Consider the following 19398-nt stretch of genomic DNA (forward strand, 5'->3'; position numbering starts at 1 on the left):
TTTCCTTTAATTATTAGGAAGACGATTGTTACCGTTCTGGGCCCGTATTCAATAAACTTCTAAGACATTTTTCTTAAGTCTAAGAAAATGTCTAAGAATTTGTCTAGGGTAAGAAAGTTGCCTTAGCCGTATTCTAAACACGTAAATCAGTTTGTCTTAGCCAAGACGAAAGATAAGACAAATTCTTAGACCCGATGACGTCATGTGGGAAAGTTGATGTGGTCGACTCGAGCGAATTAATTGCAACTCGATTTGCCTATGTAATTTGCGTGTTAAAATAAAAATCGCACCGCACGAAAATTATACACTAACATGTATGGGAGAGCGGTAAGGGAGGAACGATGCTCACATAATTATTTCGGGATTGACCAACTGACACTAAAAACAGTCTAGTCAAGACCACCTGAGGCTAGATCTAACATCCACTGTAGGCTTTTTATACTTTTCTGTCAAACAACTCCGAGGAGCCCAACCGGGCTTACTTATTATGTCGCAGCCGCAGGTCTGTGAGTATGAAGGGAGCGCCGTCGCTAGCCGGCCGACCAGCGCTAGTAGCATGGATTTGGAGCTACCCTTTCATTGTTTTACATCGTCTACTGTTATGATGGCCTAAAATTAATCAAATGGCTAGATGTAACCTTTATCAGACTCATACTAGATCTATAACAAATTTTGTCTCACCTAATATTATGCCGATTGCACATTATTCCCTGTTTCCATACTTTAGCGCCAAAGACTAATAAAGTAAGAGACGGTTCGTTTCTTTATATACGACAGCCATGTCATGATTTAGTGTTATGCATACTTACTACTCGTTTAGTTGTCTACAAACAAACATACTAGTACGTACAAAGAGCCTATGGCGCTCCTGCGCGCTGCGCCGTCGACGCTGTATATTACGCGAAGCTTACGTTGTTATATAGGTCAACTGATAACCTGCGCTCGCGCTGCGCGCGCGCTGCATGCATTGTTTTTATTCCATTTGATCGAAACCCGAAGCGGGTGCTTGCAGCATCACTGAGCTGCCGGTGCCAACCAAAGCCCATTTAAGCATCCTCGTAGTATGCTTAAATATAGGGTAGATTCTTACTTATCTTAGATATCTCGATTGTATTAGAATACGACATGCTACTTAAGTCCTTTTTCTTAGATAAAATCTAAGAATCCTTCTTAATCTTAAGGCAAATTTCTTAAGTCCCCATTGCTGTTATAGAATACGATTTTTGGCTAAGATTTTTTCTTAGCCAAAATTTAAGAAAAAGTACTTAGATTTCAAGCTTAAGAAGTTTATTGAATACGGGCCCTGGACTTTTAATCCTTGTCTGGATTCAGTTTCCCCCTCCTGTGCGAAAACGCGGAAGTTTTTACGTTTCATTGAATTATTATAGAAAGTAGACGACTCGTTGTACCGATCGAAACTTTTAATCCTATTCTCTGAATTCAGTTTCCCCCTCCCGAGCGAAGCGCGGAAGCTTTGATATTTCATTTAATTATTACAGAAAGAAGACGATCGTTGTACCGTTCTTGACTACCAGTCTTGTCTGAATTCAGTTTCCTCTAGTTAGGAGCGCTGGAAGCAGTTGGGATTGGGGGGCAAACATTCCAGGGGGCTCACCTTCCAGGGGCAGTGACGTAATGGGAAAAAAAACGTTCTGAAGGGGGGGGGGGGGGAGACGACGAAAAATCTGCATCACCACACCACCCAGGCGTACGCAGGGGGGTGTTTGGGGGTTAAAACCCCCCTTTGGTAATTTTATGTGTGTAAACCCCCCCTAAAAAATCCCTAAACCCCCCCCCTTGACTACCAGTCCTTGTCTGAATTCAGTTTCCTCTAGTTAGGAGCGCTGGAAGCAGTTTGGGATTGGGGGGCAAACATTCCAGGGGGCTCACCTTCCAGGGGCAGTGACGTAATGGGAAAAAAACGTTCTGAAGGGGGGGGGGGCAGACGAAAAATCTGCATCACCACCCAGGCGCGTACGCAGGGGGGGGTTGGGGGGTTAAACCCCGGCCTTTGGTAATTTTATGTGTGTAAACCCCCCCTAAAAAACTAAAATCCCTTAACTAAACCCAGTCCTTGTCCCCCCCCCCCTTGACTACCAGTCCTTGTCTGAATTCAGTTCCTCTAGTTAGGAGCGCTGGAAGCAGTTTGGGATGGGGGGCAAACATTCCAGGGGGCTCACCTTCCAGGGGCAGTGACGTAATGGGAAAAAAAACGTTCTGAAGGGGGGGGGGCAGACGAAAAATCTGCATCACCACCCAGGCGCGTACGCAGGGGGGTGTTTGGGGGGTTTAAACCCCCCCCTTTGGTAATTTTACCCCCCCCCCCCCTTGGTGGGGTCCAGGGGGCAGAGCCCCGGAAGCTCAGGGTTTTAGGTATTTAATTACAGTCAGATATGACCATCCAGGGGCCTGTCTTAGGGCCCTCGGTGGGGTCCAGGGGGCAGAGCCCCCGGAAGCTCAGGGGTTTTGGGTATTTAATAACGGTCAGATGAGCATCCAGGGGCCTGCCTTAGGGCCCTTGGTAGGGTTCCAAGGGGTATAAACCCCGGAAGCTCGTTTTTTTTTTTAGGTATTTAATTACGGTCAGATGAGCATCCAGGGGACCGCCTTAGGGCCATAGATGGGGTGGAGCCCCCGTAAGCTCTGGGGTTTTAGGCATTTAATTACGTTCAGATGAGCATTTTATATCTTATTTATGACATTGGCAGGTCACTTATTTTTTCTTTTTCTCTTTAACATCTTTTCAAAAAGTGAGGTGGGGGGGGGGGGAGGGGGCTCGAGCCAAGCCACTTTTCAGACCATGACATAAAGGCTTCGAAATAAGCGTATTTTTTCGCCCGACGTAATTTGGGAATTTCTTATTTTCTAACAAACGCATCAAAAGGTATTACAAAAAAAATGGAGAAAAAATACCGGAAAATAATGTCATATTAGCAACATTTGTAAAACACTGGTATCGAAAAGAAATACCCCCCCCCCCCCCCATCAGTACGCCAGCGTTCAGGGGCTCATGTCTTCTCACCTCTATCACAAAAAAAACAGACACGCTTTCCCATTCTCGCACAATATGTCCACGATATGCGCGTATCGCTATTATAAAGACCTCCATTGATAAATACCGTATAGGTGGGATGCGCAATGTTTATGAAATTTTCTTTGAATGGAATTGTATATGTGATTTAATTAAGGTTGTTATTATTTTTATGTTCTTTTGGGTTAGAAATACACAAACCATGTTTACTCCTTTACTGCTTTTTTTTTTTTTTTTGGAATGGGGGGGCGTTTTTGGGGGGCAAAAATGCGTTTTGCCCCCCACTTTTTTTATTGGGGGGGGGGCAACTGTCCCCATGCCCCCCCCCCCCCAACTTCCGGCGGCTATGCCTCTAGCTCCCGCGCGAAGCGTGGAAGCTTTGACATTACATTGAATTATTATAGAAAAAAGACGATTCGTTGTACCGTTCTCGACTATGAGTCCTTGTCTGAATTCAGTTTCCTCTAGCTCTCGCGCGAAGCGTGGAAGCTTTGACGTTTCATTGAATTATAATAGAAATTAGACGACTCGTTGTACCGGTCGCGACTTCTAATCCTATTTCTCTGAAATCAGTTTCCCCCTTCCCGCGCGAAGCGTGGAAGCTTTGACATTACATTTAATTATTATAGAAAGTAGACGACTCGTTGTACCGGTCTCGACTTTTAACCCTTATTCTCTGAATTCAGTTTCCCCCTCCCGCGCGAAGCGCGGAAGCTTTGACATTACATTTAATTATTATAGAAAAAAGACGATTCGTTGTACCGTTCTCGACTATGAGTCCTTGTCTGAATTCACTTTCCTCTAGCTCTCGCGCGAAGCGTGGGAAGCTTTGACGTTTCATTGAATTATATAGAAAGTAAACGACTCGTTGTACCGGTCGCGGCTTTAACCCCAATTCTCTGAATTGAGTTTCCCTCTTCCCGCGCGAAGCGCGGAAGCTTTGCATTACATTTAATATTATAGAAAAAAAGACGATTTGTTGTTCCGTTCACAACTTTTAATCCTGGTCTGAAATCAGTTTCCCCTTGAACCATAATGCATGGCCCTACAGAGGAATTTTTCCTGTTTGGGGCCGGTGGAAAATGCAATGAATTTTTGACAATTTATTGCATTTTCTTCGTTTTGGGGGATTTGTGGAAGGGGCTGCGTACCCTAGCAAACACTGCGTACAGTCATGATTCAGGGGCTAAGCAATGGCCTCGTTACTGTGAGGCCCCAGGATAAAAATCGTGTCGATCAGCTATTTAGTGCCCTTCTGTGAGGCATTAATCCTCATTACTGTCAATTATGACTTACGGACGTAGGTCCCTTATCTGATTAGCATAGTAGCACACATATGATTAAGCAGTCACGCAAAACAAACACTCGCAAATCAATATTCAATAAAATCTGAGAATGTATGCCATTATCTAGATCTATTAGAAATAAATAATTTTTAAAAATCCTTCCCTAAACTGGGGGAAAAATAAATATTCCACCATTATGACCAACAGTGTATATAGTACACGAGGATCGAGCAAGAATACCGACATTGCTGACCCGACACAGCAACATTTTTACTTGTATGCGTGTCTTTCTTGCTCCCTCGACGAGACGACTCCACCCAACAAACCCCATCTCTCTTTTACTCTAACTCCTCCTCTCTCTGGCTCTTCCCACCCTTTCTCTCCTCTCTTTCATCCCCCGTATCTTTCATTATGTTTCCCTTTTCTCTTTTTTCTTCTTTTTTTCCCCCTTTTATTTCTTTTCTTTCTTTTTCTTTGTCGCATCATAGCCCGGCATCATAGACGGTCTATGGTCGCACGAAAAGCCTACCCGGCCCTTTACCGGATATTTTGGTAACGCGCATGCGGTAATTCAATAATTCAATTCATTGAATTCCCCCCGGTCCCCAACATTATAAAAAAAAATCTTCTGTACGACCATGCATTATGGCTCAAGGCATGGGCACATAAATTGCCCGCCCCCGGAGTGTGCCCCGGGTCTAGCGTCAACAATAGGCCTAATGCAATGAGGTTTCAAGATCTAGATCGCTAAACTTATGTGATCTAGATATCACTGACAGAGCGATATGGCCAGACTCCAAAGTGGTATTGCATCATCTTTTGCGGCATCTGATCTAGACTCATGAAATCAGTGCCTGCATGCCTATAGCGATGCTGGATATAGTGTATTCAAATATTGTATGCAATCATATTTAACTGAAATCGAGTTTCAAGTTGGCCTGCGGAACTTTTTGACACCAAAAGCGTTATATTTCAAATATCAAAAAGTTACCATTTATTAGTAGACGACTATTAAAACAGCCACGCCCATATTATATCCTCGAGTGTAGAGTACACTGCCAAGCTGCGATGCGAGGTGGCGCTGCGACGAAAAATACACAGGGGGGTTCAACTCCGCTTCTGCATCCGTCTAGCCATGGGGAGATTTTGGAGGGTCAAAAGTGCACACTGCTTCCACTTATCGTGTATTAGCCTATGAAGACGACAAATGTTTAGTGCACCAGCGAAATGGGGATTTTGGACTGCGCGTAGCGCGCAAAATATTTAAATTAAAATTTGGAATATTCATGAGCTCTTTTCCACTTATTAGCATATTATCGCAATGAAAAAAGGACAATGCGCATGCGTTACTATCCTTAATTGGGCCGGATAAATATAGAACAAAGGTCATGCACAGTTGGGGAGGTGTATGTGCGGGGGGGTGGGGGGGGGGGGGGGGGGGGGGGTAATAAACTTTTAAATGGTTGACTTAGTTGGGGCCACAAACTTCACTGTCACCAGGATGGAAAGTACATTTTTTTAAATTCAGTTCAGTTAAAAGGCAAACATAATGACCCCATTTCACTGTGGTACCTCAATTCATTGTTTACCTTTTTTGTTTTGTTCGTTTATTAACTTAAATATTTGTTTAATCAAAAAAATTGCACTGATCCTTTAGCCCACTCAACAAGTGATATATTCATATTTTTAGTGTCCAAATAATGAATCATTCTCACCTCGACTTCAATGATCTTCATATTGTGCCCCATCCCAAATGAAATTTCTATTTTGTCTCGTTCTTTTCATTCTTGCATTCGTTGCCACCGATATTTTTTAAATTTGCCCCCCCCCCCCCCCCCTCAGTAACATTTTCAATACAGGGACCCCTTCCAATATTGACATTTCCATAGGCTCTATTACCCTCCCTCCCCCATCCACACCCCAATTAATGCTTTCATCATTTTGGCATTGACTTATTCTTTATTTAACCCCCCCCCCCCCCCCGCTCATCTTTATTGTAAACCATTTTTTATATTATATTTATACATTAGTCTTGTCCACTCTCTTGTTACATTTCCGCTTTCTCTCTCATTATACGAAAGATGGTTAAATCTATCTCGCTGATGCCAGATATAAACAAACATCAAATGGTCGAACACCATACTCAATTCTACACAAGACTGCATCAGCCCCCATCTCACCTCAGTCATAGAGCATAATCATTACAGAGTGCCTACATCATCATAATCACCAGCATCATCACATATATTTCACAAAATAAGAAAATGAAAAGAACAGAATTAAGCAGTATTAACTAATTTATTAACATCTATGAACTCATTTATCAACACATTTTGTTTCTATAAAGATCTTTTTAAATCCAACATGACATCAACAAAAGGATGACAAAAGGATGGGGGAGGGGGGGGGGGTGCTGTCTCTTGAATTTAAATTTTTCAGTTGAAAAAGTTTACTGTAGATTTTGAGAAAAAAAAAATCAATAATATCAACATGCTATTTTATTATGTAAAGCACAGGTATATACTGAGTTTTATGAGTACTTTATCTTACATTGGACATTATTGTTGTTTTTAATACTACCTGTATTATCATTATTATTACTGCTATTATCATGATCATTGTCATTATTCTTACTATTTGTAATATTGTTATTATTATTAATGTTATTAATTATATTAATACAGTATTACTCTCGAACTACATTATTTTATCCCCCCCCCCCCTTCAATTTACTATCCAGTTCAGCATCCCTAATATATTTGTCAGAACTTGACTTAAGATTAAATATAAAAAAACTATGTTTCATGTACACGCATTTAAAAGAACAAATGATTACTTTCATGATCCTCGATATATCTTCTTCTTCTTCTTCTGGTAATCTTCAAAAGGCGTTGTAGCCTATCACGAAGATGAATTAATACTAAAGATTACAAGTGGTGTGAGGAAGATAAATTGTTTCTAAGTGGGATAAGGAGAGTAGATGCCTCAGAAGTAGTCCCTGGCAGTTCTCTGGACTGTCAGCATGCACTATATTTGCTGGAAGTAAGTTCCATTAACTTTGGGACAGAGTGTTGGGCAAATACAAACTTGTCTATGTCTTGGCTTGGCTTGGTGCAACTGGAGGGTCATGTCATGGTACTTCCTGCTCGTGATTTGTTAAAGCCCGTCTGTACTAGTTTGGTCTGGGGGATTAGACCACCCTGCAAGGTCACTTACAGGTGGTTATCTCATCAAATCAGCTCTCAATTAATATAAGAAAAAGAGGATCATGGGGGCCCAACAGGCACCGATTAGGCATTGTTTGCTATATAGAGGGCGCAAGTAGCTATAAGTAGTGCAGTGGGAAAATTTTCAAGGGAGAGCGGAGAGACCATCGACTATCTTGTGCACCATTCCCAGTCTTCTTGCAGAGTGCCTTGTAGTTGTAGATATAGTAGGCAACTAAAGGTGCTGATCATCTCAGTCAAACTGCTGGTTCACTTGTGGTCCCCATTGTGAAGTAGCGTCCTGGACATCTGAGATGTTGTAGAGATCCCAGACACAGGAACAGTTCTCAAGATGAGGGTGGACTAGGGACTTGTACAAAAGAAGCCTGGGTATCAAACCTTCTGCAAGGGACAACCTGCATAATAAAAACAAAAAGAGAGGAGAAATCAAATAAGATTAAAACTGCTGCATTACATTGGATTTTCAAAAATAGATCTAGACCCTAGTACCTTCCCACTTTGTTTAGGTCTTGCATTTTAATTTTATTAAAAAATGATAAACTTATGTCTATCTGATAGGGTCTTTTCTGAAAAGAAGAGTAAAGGTTTAGATGTATTTCCAATTATTTTAAAAGTAATTTCCAATTTATTTTAAGTTATTATTTGCTAGACTTTTGTGAGCAAAAAGTTTGTGAGATATAATGTAATATTTAGGAAAAAATGCCTTTGAGTACGTCTTTTAATATGCTAAGAGAATAAACTGTATCAACACCATAGTTTGTCACCTAAATAAAAAGCTAGAGAATAAATGAGAATTACAAGATATAATGCAACACAAGATGACAGTTTCCCAAATCTTTGTATATAGTCCAAGTCGAGTGCGGTGTTCGCATGGGCTTAGGTTATACAGCCTGAATATTTTCGAACTTCATACAAACATACCTTGCCAGAGTTCAACTTAGGTGTCCTGTCTTGATTAGATCTACACCATAGCATTTGATGATCAGGTCCTGGTGCTCTTTGTTGCACTTCTGTCATCATTATCTGCTTCTTTGTTCCATAGGATCTACAATTTAAAGAAAACATAAACTTAGTAAGGTTCCTGCTAATATCAAATGCATGCATTAGTTATCAGTTTATAACTTTGTTCGTGTCCTTTAATAAAGAAAGAAATATCCATATCATATGTAGGGTTGGATCCAGAATTCTCACCAACATAAAACTAAAAGGGGTGGCATAAAATCCTGAAAATAAACTAATTATTTCAAACAAGGCACAATGACATGAGTAAGAGCAAAATCAGGGAAAGAGGGGGGGGGGGGGGGAGACACCTTTTTTCTTTTGTTTTTGTTGTTGATGGTAGATCTAGCCTAGTAGTAGATCTAGATCTACATTCAAACTAAGCTGAATCTGGACCTGGATCACAATAATGACACATGTGCACGACTAGTCTAGTCTAGACCTAGTGGAGCAAAAACGAGACTAGACCCATGGCTTTGGAATTCTTTGCTATGGCATAACACAAGCTATAGATCTAGATCTAATTGCCTATTTTTAGTATTATTAGTAGGTGGCTCTAGAGCTAGATCTAGACCCGTCCCTAGACCTATGCCACATCTGAAAAAGGGGGGCACAGAATGATTGTGCACCCCCCCCCCCCTCTCCATAACTTCCACATCATTTATTTAATCCACCTACACCAGGCATTTATTTAGTCTTTCTTTATTAGAATGCATTAGGCCTAGAATCTAGCCCTAGATCTAGGCCTATACTAGATGCGGGGTTAAATGCTGTTTATATTTAAGATCTAGACCTAGATCTATCAGTATCATCTAGGCCTAGCCCTAGGCTCTGCTTAGGCTTTGCTTAGCCCGAATGTTTCTGTCTCTTTCGTTCGTTAGCCTCTGATTTGGGTAGGGTCGGCTGAAGAGAGGAGCCGACCCTACCCAAATCAAGGGCTAACGAACAAAAGAGACAGAAAATTCAGGCCAGACTATGCTATGAATACTAGCCTAGCCCTAGGCTTTACAGTAACAGTTAACACACTTATAGCCGCGCCAGCTCAGGAAACGCAGTCGCTTCTTGGTGGAGTGTTACAGCCGGCTAGAACCGGCGGATTGAAGATCATAAACCGCTCGACGAGATCTCATCGGCTTGGACTAGCAATGAGCCATTTGCGCAGTCTCCAACAGGTCCACATCTACGACCGATTACTATCGGAAATCAAGCTATGAACTGAACTTAAAATTATGAGATGTGCTCTAATGAAATAACCTACGGTAAAATCCTGATTATTCTGAAAATACTACCGTCGATGACTTAAATTAGAGTTCATTCAATCAGTTAATATTCTTTGGTCAGAAGAAAGAAAAGAGGATGGGGTAGGGGGTTAACCGGGTAATACGTTGTGACAATGCGGAGAGCCGCTCACTGCAATGACGAACACATCACAATCATTTCAGAGACCTTCACACAAAATGGATCTTTACTTACTTTTCTTGATATCATAGGGTATCACTTCGATGCCAATGGTCGCCTGAAGATTTTCTGCTTCACTGAGATGTACTTGACAAACTTCTATTATAATAGAAATTCACTTAAAAGAAAAATGTTTCATTGTTCGTAATTGAATAACTTGAAAGTTGCAGTTCATACAACCGCCATTTTCGTGCTCAAATCGTAGGGAATTCTGGGAATGCAAAAAATTTTGTCAATGGCCAATCAACAAACAGTAATTGGCGTATTTTTTACGTCATTGCTCATGAATATTCATTGACCCTCCAAAACCGTCGTTCAAATCGGACAAAACCCCCATAATGCAACCAATGCAAAACCTATGAAATGTCAAAGGTCACGATTTTAGTTGGCTCTCTAGTCCTCCTACGGAGGACATACGTGTATGATCGAATCTCTTTGAAAATACAAAGCCTGTAGATCCAGAAAGTGATTGACTCACTGTTGAGCAGCGATCGAAGCTCTTCCCCCGAGCTCTCTGGTCTACACGCGCAGCGCTAGCGCGCTGCGATCATGATCGAGTGATTCGCTGGGAGAATTTTAACACGCGTGGCATTGCGCAAGCAGCTGTTGTGGACCCGAGACGACCATACTCATCGAGGGAATTTTTCCTGAACCATCATGGCAGACAATGGGGGAAATGTAGAAAATAATCAAGGGTAAGGCAACTGTAAATGATAAAGTCTAGCAATTGATAATTAACTGATTAACGAGGAATAGAAACAGGTGAATGAGCAACTTGTGTCGAGCTCGAGTCGAAATCATCGATCAGCTGAGCTGACGGTGTGTACCGGGCCGTGTACGTGTGTGAGCAGCGGTTTGCCGTCAAACCTGGAGGCTGTAGGCCTAGGCCTCGTGTAATTGTTGTGATTAATGCCGTTTCCATCGTCATTCGATGATTTCCGCCAGGCAATGTGAGAGGGTAGTAGGCTAGACCGAAAGGTTTTATTAAAGAAATGACCCATCTTTCGTTCGTTAGCCTCTTATTGGGGTAGGGTCGGCCGGCTCTCTCTTTAGAGACGGAAACCATCTAGACTATACACATTCCCTTGATAACGCCACGGCCATTTCAGGTCGTAGCGTTTTGCCCCCAAAATCCCCCAAAATGTCATTTTACCTCGTGCATGTTATATTGTAAATTAGGCCTAGGCTATAATAATTCAGTTCCACTTACCAACTTGACTGAAATAATCCGTTTAATGGTCCCTTTTAAGGAAATTATGGGTCAAAATCGACATCCATGTTGAAAATCTTGCAAGCCGTGTTAAACTCTCGCTGCTGGAGTCATCTAAATCAATCTCATCCCTTCTAGTCTACGCCGAAGGCAAAATGATTATGAAGGAAAAACTGTGCGCCATCTACACGTTCGTAATGGCGTTATCACAGCCAATGCGCGACTTGCAGCTTGAGCCACGCTGTCTCCGCGATATGTGCCATTGACTAGTATGGGTGGCCGTTCGCGCCATAGAACCCGGAAGTGAATACACGTTGTAGTCAATGGCAATATAATTATAAAATTAGCTGATCCACCAAATAGCGAGAAGGGTATATTTAAACTGTTATCAGTTGTGATCCCTGGGGGCTAGCGAAAATACAAGCACATAGAATTGTTCCTTAGGACTGGGACTACTTATCGATCGGGGCGTCATATCTCAAAAGTGACAAACCTCAGAGTTAGCCAGGACACAATGTTTAAATTGCTGTTTTGACCAAGATATTTTTAGAATTTCGGGGGCTACGCCCCTTTGGAAATATTGGAATTCACCTGCTCTTTCATATGACATCTCATTTATTGAGTATCACCTTCAGGATCACAACAGATAAAGGTTTGAATCTCGAATTGAAAAAAAAATTGACTTTTTTGCATGGTTGCGCAATGCACGTAGACTGCATAGGGATGCGTGTAATCTCTATAGGAAGAATTTTAGCTCACAACATTGGGTGCGCGATCAGACACCCTAGATAGAGATCAACATTTCAGATGTTCACAATTGCCACTTCTAACAACTAGAAAATATAAAGAAAAAAAATTATATCTTTTTAAATACAGATTTTTACAAACTGAACATTCGAAAGTAGATAGATTACAATGTTTCCGTCAATTTTGTGTTGGTTTGAGCCCTATAGCTACATCCATCTCAAAATGAGAAGGAAAACTGAACAGTGACGTCATTGTTCGTGCCAAAAATAAAGGGTATTGCGACATATGTCTGAGCTCCGGTCAGATTTTGCGCAAAGCGTAGTCTTATTAATAAACCCTAGTACCTTATTTTCACAGCACTAGATACGAGTGTCGTGCAGTAATGTATGAGAAGTGTTAAAAAAGATATTTCAGTAAAAAAAAAGTCCACGTGAACAGTCTATTCTATTTGAAGGTGTGTGTTGTATGATACATGGTTAGTGAGTATCTTACGTATAGCGAAAGGGAGAGAGAGAGAGAGAGAGAGAGAAATATTAGTACACGTACGTTGCATGGATATGCGCTATGCATGCTGCTGTATTGTGTTCGCTGCAAGATGGATGTTAATTGGACCTCGTAACTTCTTGATCGTTGATAATGCAGTGTCAGATTGATCTTTACTCATGAGGAAATACTACTGGATTTGGAATATCACCTTAAGGTACCGTATTTGCCGGCGTAAAGGCCGCACCGCCGTATAGGCCGCACCCCCAACTTTGACATTTCGTAATTTTCTTGTAGAACACTCTTTTTTTTTTACAAACTATACCAAATTCATCAATATTCTTATAAATCAACAAGAAGTTAACCTCAAAAATGATCATAATTTAGCAGATCTTTATCGACTTTTAAGCTAGTACTGTATCGTACGCAGATTTGGTATCCTACAATACCCCTTCCTCGATGTGCGGTGTAATCCGAAATAGCATTTTTCGACCTGCGCAGTTGCGTTGCGCGGCAGCTAGCTCCGTAAGTAACGGCCTGTCCCTTTGTTTACTTTTTGGCGATGCAATGGTATGGACTTAGATCTAGATCTATCGGCAGATTTTATTAGAAAAATAAGTTTTTTCGTCTTCATGTCAACTATGCAACATAAACTTGTCGGTAAGTTGTGTGGAGTTATTCTAGAATTGTCCTGTACCATTGTCTAGTCATGCTACCGTTCCTATAGTCCCATACGTGCAAATGGATGTGATGTTTTGATCGCTGAATTTTGTTGTTGTTGCGTATACGCCGCACCCTGACTTTTTGATTTTTTCTCACCCGAAAATACTGCGGCCTTTACGCCGAAAATACGGTAGGCTTGATTATTAATTTTAATTCTTTTCTAGGATTATATTGACTACAATCACGTAGATCTACGTTTATTTTTTCTGTCTGTTCATGTTTTGTCCCTCCATGGGCCTGGCTCGATTTCAGGACTGCGGCTTGCAATGCAATTACCTAGCTGTGTCGGTGTGTGCGACCGATTCAAGGCTAGCCGCTGATGATGAATGGAATTTCGCGCGAAGTTTTAAACTTGTTGTCCGGGCAATGACACGCCCAATCCCCTCGGGCCTGTCTAATTATGAACGTAATTTTGCGACATGAAATATAATTATTTCAAGGCTCTTACGTACGGATAGGCATAGAAGGAAACTGGATAAAAAGAGCTGGATATCTCCTATTTGATGGAACTTCTGGAGTCGGCAGATGGGTGAATTTTCTTAGTGAAAGAAAATACTTTCTTTTAATCTTTGTTTTATTATAAACAAATTAGTAATTAAAAAGTTAGATTTAGGCATTGGCATCCCTATTCAAAAATCAGCAATGCGTGACATTTTCATGATTCGGCGCGTGAGCGAGCGTGCGAGGGTATAATACACGTATAAGGTAGGGCTGTGCACAACAGTGTAATGAGGTACCCGAGTACACTCCCAGGCTCACAAGGGAATACTCGAATATTCGGACGCCATGTTTTTTTATAATTTTTTTGAATTTTTTTGAATTTTTGATTTTTTTGATTTTTTTGATTTTTTTGCCACTACCATACCACTTGGCAGTTTCCCAGGTCCCTCCCCGAAAACGCATGCAATTTTACTTTGAGTTGCAGTTGAAGGTGCCGATTTAATAAGAATAATAACAGTAAACAATGCTGTTTTAAAAACCAAAGATGGCAGAATAATACATTTTCCTCCAAGTCCAAACATATATTATATAGGAAATAGTCTACACTCAATAAAAATAGATGCGCTCATTGTAATAAAAAAAGAAACTATATAAAAAGTTTAACTTACAAAAATACAAAAAGGTAAAAGCATGCAAGCAAGACAATTACACATTGAAAAAAACAATATGAAAGGGTGAATGCATGCAAGGCGATTCAACATCGATTAAGTTCAGCTTAAATTGAGAATTTAAAACAAGAAAAGATGTAAGCATGCAAGACAATTCAACGAGTACATTCGGCTTAAATTGAGAATTTTAAAAAAGGAAAGGGTAAAAGTACAGTATGCAAGACAATATAACATTGACTATGTTTAGCTTAATTGAGAATCACAAAAAAAGAAAGGATGAATATGCATTCAATTCAACGAGTACGTTCAGCTTAATTGAGAATTTAAAAAAAGAAAGTGTGAAAGCATGCAAGAGAATTCAACAACAAGTACGTTCATCTTAAAGTACAAGTCCACTCCAAAAATAACTTGCCTCCAATAGAAGCAGAAAAATCAGACATACCAATCAAAAAAAGTTTGAGCAAAATCGGATACCCAATAAGAAAGTTATGAATTTTTGAAAAAGTATGTAAAACTATGGAACAATGAAAATCACTACACAAATTGCCAATTTGGTTATCAGTTTGTGACATTATGTCCTCACTATTTATCAATTGCTTTATATAGTTTAATCTAATTTCCCTTTTTATCCCTCAAAACTTGATTCCCCCATACCTTTGCCCAAGTTATATTATTTGTATCATATTGCATGCATGACATTCACAAATTTTTTTATGAACTATAGATAGTCTATCAAAATTCCAATTTTTCATGATTTAACTGGAAAAAAACACACTCTATATTAGTGCATCTACACAAAAACATATTACTATCATTCTAAGGGGGAAGGGGGACCATTAGGTGACCATGCGGCCAGACTGATGCTACCGCTTCATCCCTGATGTATATAAAACGCAAGGTCACCGTTCGCCCGACTTACGGTTGCCATGGAACCGCTCTACGACATGGCTTCGGCGATTCTAGAAATGAAAACAGTTATAACTCCTCGTTATAATCCCACGGCGACCCGTACGGCCTGTAAAGGTAAGGATACGACCTAGAGTGACCATGATGCTACCGCAGATTCTCTGCGGCCGGCGCAGGTATCTCTTGACTTTGGGGGTGTACGGCCGCCGTATCCTAGCTGTAGAGCAAATGTGACCTATGCATTACATCCAGTAAATTAAATGGAACAAGCTTCATCGACATGTATATATCCTAAAACTAATTACAATGCAAATTTGTGTCTTATTTCATTGCATGGTTCGGAATGATCTAATGCGTACAGAGACCATGTCAATCTGTGGCCCAAATGTTGAGCGTGGTATTTTTGGGCTCATCTGGAAGTTGAACCATAAAACCGGACACGGCTGCTCTAAAGCCATGGATCATATATCTGTGTCTGTTTATTTGCTGTGAAAGTTTAATTGCCCCATACATTTGTAAATGTTTTAGTATTAAATCTTGTGAGAATCAAACCAACTTTCTTCCAATGTGTATTAAGATTGAAATATGATTTCACTTGTCATTTTACCCTTCCACCCTAAAAAGAGATGCACCAATTTCCAAGAAAGCCCAGAAGAAAGCCCAAAAGGAAGCAGAGAAAGCGGCTAAAAAGGCTGAAAGACAAGCAGAACAGGTACAATATTCATCACAATTGGTATCTTGTCGATTCCATCAGGGAAATATATTTTGAGCCACTTTTTGTTATGCCTCCGCCACCGAAGGTGGTGCCGGAGGCATCATGTTTTTGGGTTGTCCGTCCGTACGTCCGTCCGTACGTCCGTCCCGTTTGACCGTTATCACAATATCTCAAGAACCATTTAAGATTTAAACTTAAGACTCGGGAATAGTATTTATCACCATAGGAAGACGATCTGATTAGATTTTGGAGTACGTAGGTCAAAGGTCACAGGTCACAGAGGTCAACTTATGAAATTCCTTGTATTGAGTTTGTTAGCGCGATATCTCAAGAACCATTTGAGATTTAAACTTCAAACTTAAGGTTAGTATGTATCACCATAGGAAGACGATCTGATTAGATTTTGGAGCACGTATGTCAAAGGTCAAGGGTCACAGAGGTCAACTTATGAAATTCCATACATTGAGATTGTTATCATGATATCTCAAGAACCACTGGAGATTTAAACTTCAAACTTAGTGATAGTGTGTATCACTATAGGAAAACAATCTGAATACATTTTGGAGCATGTAGGTCAAAGGTCAAGGGTCATAGAGGTCAACTTATGAAATTCCATACATTGAGATTGTTATCATGATATCTCAAGAACCACTGGAGATGTAAAAACTCCAAACTTAAGGATAGTATGTATCACCATAGGAAGACGATCTGACTAGATTTTGGAGCATGTAGGTCAAAGGTCAAGGGTCACAGAGGTCAACTTATGAAATTCCATACATTGAGATTGTTATCATAATATCTAAAGAACCACTGGAGATTTAAACTTCAAACTTAATGATAGTGTGTATCACCATAGGAAGACAATCTGATTAGATTTTGGAGCACGTAGGTCAAAGGTCAAGGGTCACAGAGGTCAACTTATGAAATTCCATACATTGAGATCGTTATCGCGATATCTCAAGAACCACTGGAGAATTTTCACTTCAAACTTAATGATAGTACGTATCACCATATCATAATATCTCAAGAACCACTGGAGATTTAAACTTCAAACTTAATGATAGTGTGTATCACCATAGGAAGACAATCTGATTAGATTTTGGAGCACGTAGGTCAAAGGTCAAGGGTCACAGAGGTCAACTTATGAAATTCCATACATTGAGATTGTTATCATGATATCTCAAGAACCACTGGAGATTTAAACTCCAAACTTGTTTAAATTGCTCTATGGCGGAGGCATCATTTTCGACTGCGCGCAGTCAAAATTCCATCTAGTTTGTTTATCTTTTTGTTGTTGGTTTCTTGTTTTTTGTTTTTAAATTTCATGTGTTGACACATTACAAGTTTATCTATATATGGAAATGGTATGTTATACCCAGGAAATGTAATAAATTACAATTTACTCTTTTACTCAATTACTCTTAGACCAATATTATTAATTTCAAAGTCATGAAAAGGCACTAAATATCAACAAACATGGTCTACAACAACTCTAAATGACAAAATAATCCCAGCCATGAATTTTTTTAAAGCATTTGATAGCCAAAAACTTGAAAATTTTCATCATTAAAAAAAAAAATACCTACATTATAATCCAAGATGGCGGCCCGTATGTTTTGCCTCTGCTCTTAGACCAATATTACTAATTTCAAAGTCATGAAAAGGCACCAAATATCAACAAACATGGTCTACAACAACTCCAAATGACAAAATAATTCCAGCCATTAACTTTTTTTGAGCATTTGATAGCCCAAAACTTGAAAATTTTCGTCATTTAAAAAAAAAAAAAAAAATTGGCTGATTTTTTTTGTTGATCTTCCGATCCGCTACCGATCATAGGTGCGAGGGTGTCGCTCCGATCTTCCGATCCGATCAGAGCCCCAACTTACAGGGTTATTCTGAATAACAGTTGTATCATCTTTGGAAATCATTGCTCTGAACATATTAATATGCTTTCTTCATATGTTTTATGTAACTACTGATTCTTTACTCTGGCACTCACTTTTTCTTTCAACAACAGGCTGCAGAGGCCGAGGCAGAAGCAGGAGATGATTTTGCTAAGGATCTCTATGGCAATTATCCCCTGATTCAGTCACAGAATAAGATTGGTACGTGGACTAATATTCAAGTAATTCTATGTCTAATTCTATTCTTGCTACAGCAACCATTACTCAGTGTTCCTTCACTAATTGAATTCTTACAATTCAACCTCCGACCAAACGCAATACTTATATGCTCACCCTAAACGGTTAAACATCATTGCAATTAACCATAACAATAAATCTTTGAGAGAATTGGGCATGTTACTGGTGCAAATTTCAGGTAACTATTCAAGTATATTCAAATTATATTAATATCCTACTGCTATCAATTCTCATATGGTTTTTGCCTTGCCAGTTATCAAATATTTTCTTGATAATGAATAGTGGTTGTGATATTTGAATATCCTAATTAGCATGACAGATAACATTCATCAAAACTAGATACAACGGAAACTCATTAAGAGCTCTAATATAATGAGGTATCTACAGTCAAACCTGTACACAACGACCACCTGTCTAACGCGGCCAGCGGCCACTAATTTTGCTTTCGAAAAATGCCTATACAACGACCACCAGCACCAGTCATATAGCAACCAACAACAGCCGTGTAGATCTGACACACAATTAAACTATTCATCGGCAAAGCTTTTATTAAAACTTCAATCAAAACATTTAATTACCGACAGGATATGGTTTCTTGCACTTTTCATTATGGACTGTGCCTAATGAAAATGTAACAATACAGAGTCATCGTCATGAACTTCTCAATCAAAGACTTGCTTGTTCGTCATGCACACATAGGCTATTTCAAAGATACAAAATTACGTCCAATCATTTTACATTTTATTTTTAGGAAAAACCATACCTCTCTTTCTTTATTCAATTTTTGAACACCAAAAAATAAAGTTGCGTTGTTAGATTCATCGATCGGCTCTCTGCCTCGTTTTCGCCCGACTGAGCCCTTATAAAGCCACAGAGAATTGTTTGCGCACTGGCGGGTCTGCGACCCTGGTCTGCAATAGGCCTTGCGAGTGCTGTCAATCAATTATTCAAAACCAAGATGGCCGCCAACGCAAACCTGTCTACAATGGCCCCTGTGTTTTTGTTTCCCTTGGGTGGTTGCGTTAGACAGGATTTACTGTATTATATCAAGATAATTTTGCTGGTCCCAGCTCTTTACCGGTATATTCTTTTGGGGTTTGTTGCCCTAAGATAACGAGTTTCCACCGTACTACTAAACAGATAAAAAGACAAGTAACAGCTAAATAGGGCTGTAGCCGAACCGCTGAACATGGCACTTCCGAAACGAGCTGAACCGAACCGAGCGCAAAGGCCTGGTTCAGATGTTCGGCAGTAAAATTTAAACATTTTTGCTAGCTAATTAACTTGTCATTTTGTACCTAATTTTCATGTCATGATTGTTCATTCTATATTTACTTTATTCCCATTTTCCTTCTTCGCA

At 40.0% G+C, this 19398-nt stretch overlaps 2 long non-coding RNA genes across 2 annotated transcripts in view; one reads left to right on the forward strand and one right to left on the reverse strand.

Moving 5' to 3' along the window:
- Positions 1-7628: 7628 nt before the first annotated feature.
- On the reverse strand, positions 7629-10226 carry LOC115929843. Its single transcript, XR_004066752.1, has 3 exons — positions 10017-10226; positions 8466-8589; positions 7629-7939 (listed from the first exon to the last, which is right to left on the reverse strand). It is a non-coding gene; the product is annotated as an uncharacterized LOC115929843 (long non-coding RNA).
- A 308-nt stretch (positions 10227-10534) lies between these two features.
- Positions 10535-19398, forward strand: part of LOC580219 — a 30706-nt gene continuing 21842 nt past the window's right edge. The window contains exons 1-3 of the long non-coding RNA XR_004066751.1: positions 10535-10696; positions 15804-15891; positions 17915-18002. This is a non-coding gene — a long non-coding RNA (aspartate--tRNA ligase, cytoplasmic). The remainder of the gene's footprint in view (positions 10697-15803; positions 15892-17914; positions 18003-19398) is intronic.

Source organism: Strongylocentrotus purpuratus, unplaced genomic scaffold, assembly GCF_000002235.5.
Source record: "Strongylocentrotus purpuratus isolate Spur 01 unplaced genomic scaffold, Spur_5.0 spur5_scaffold_6, whole genome shotgun sequence".
NCBI lineage: Eukaryota > Metazoa > Echinodermata > Echinoidea > Camarodonta > Strongylocentrotidae > Strongylocentrotus > Strongylocentrotus purpuratus.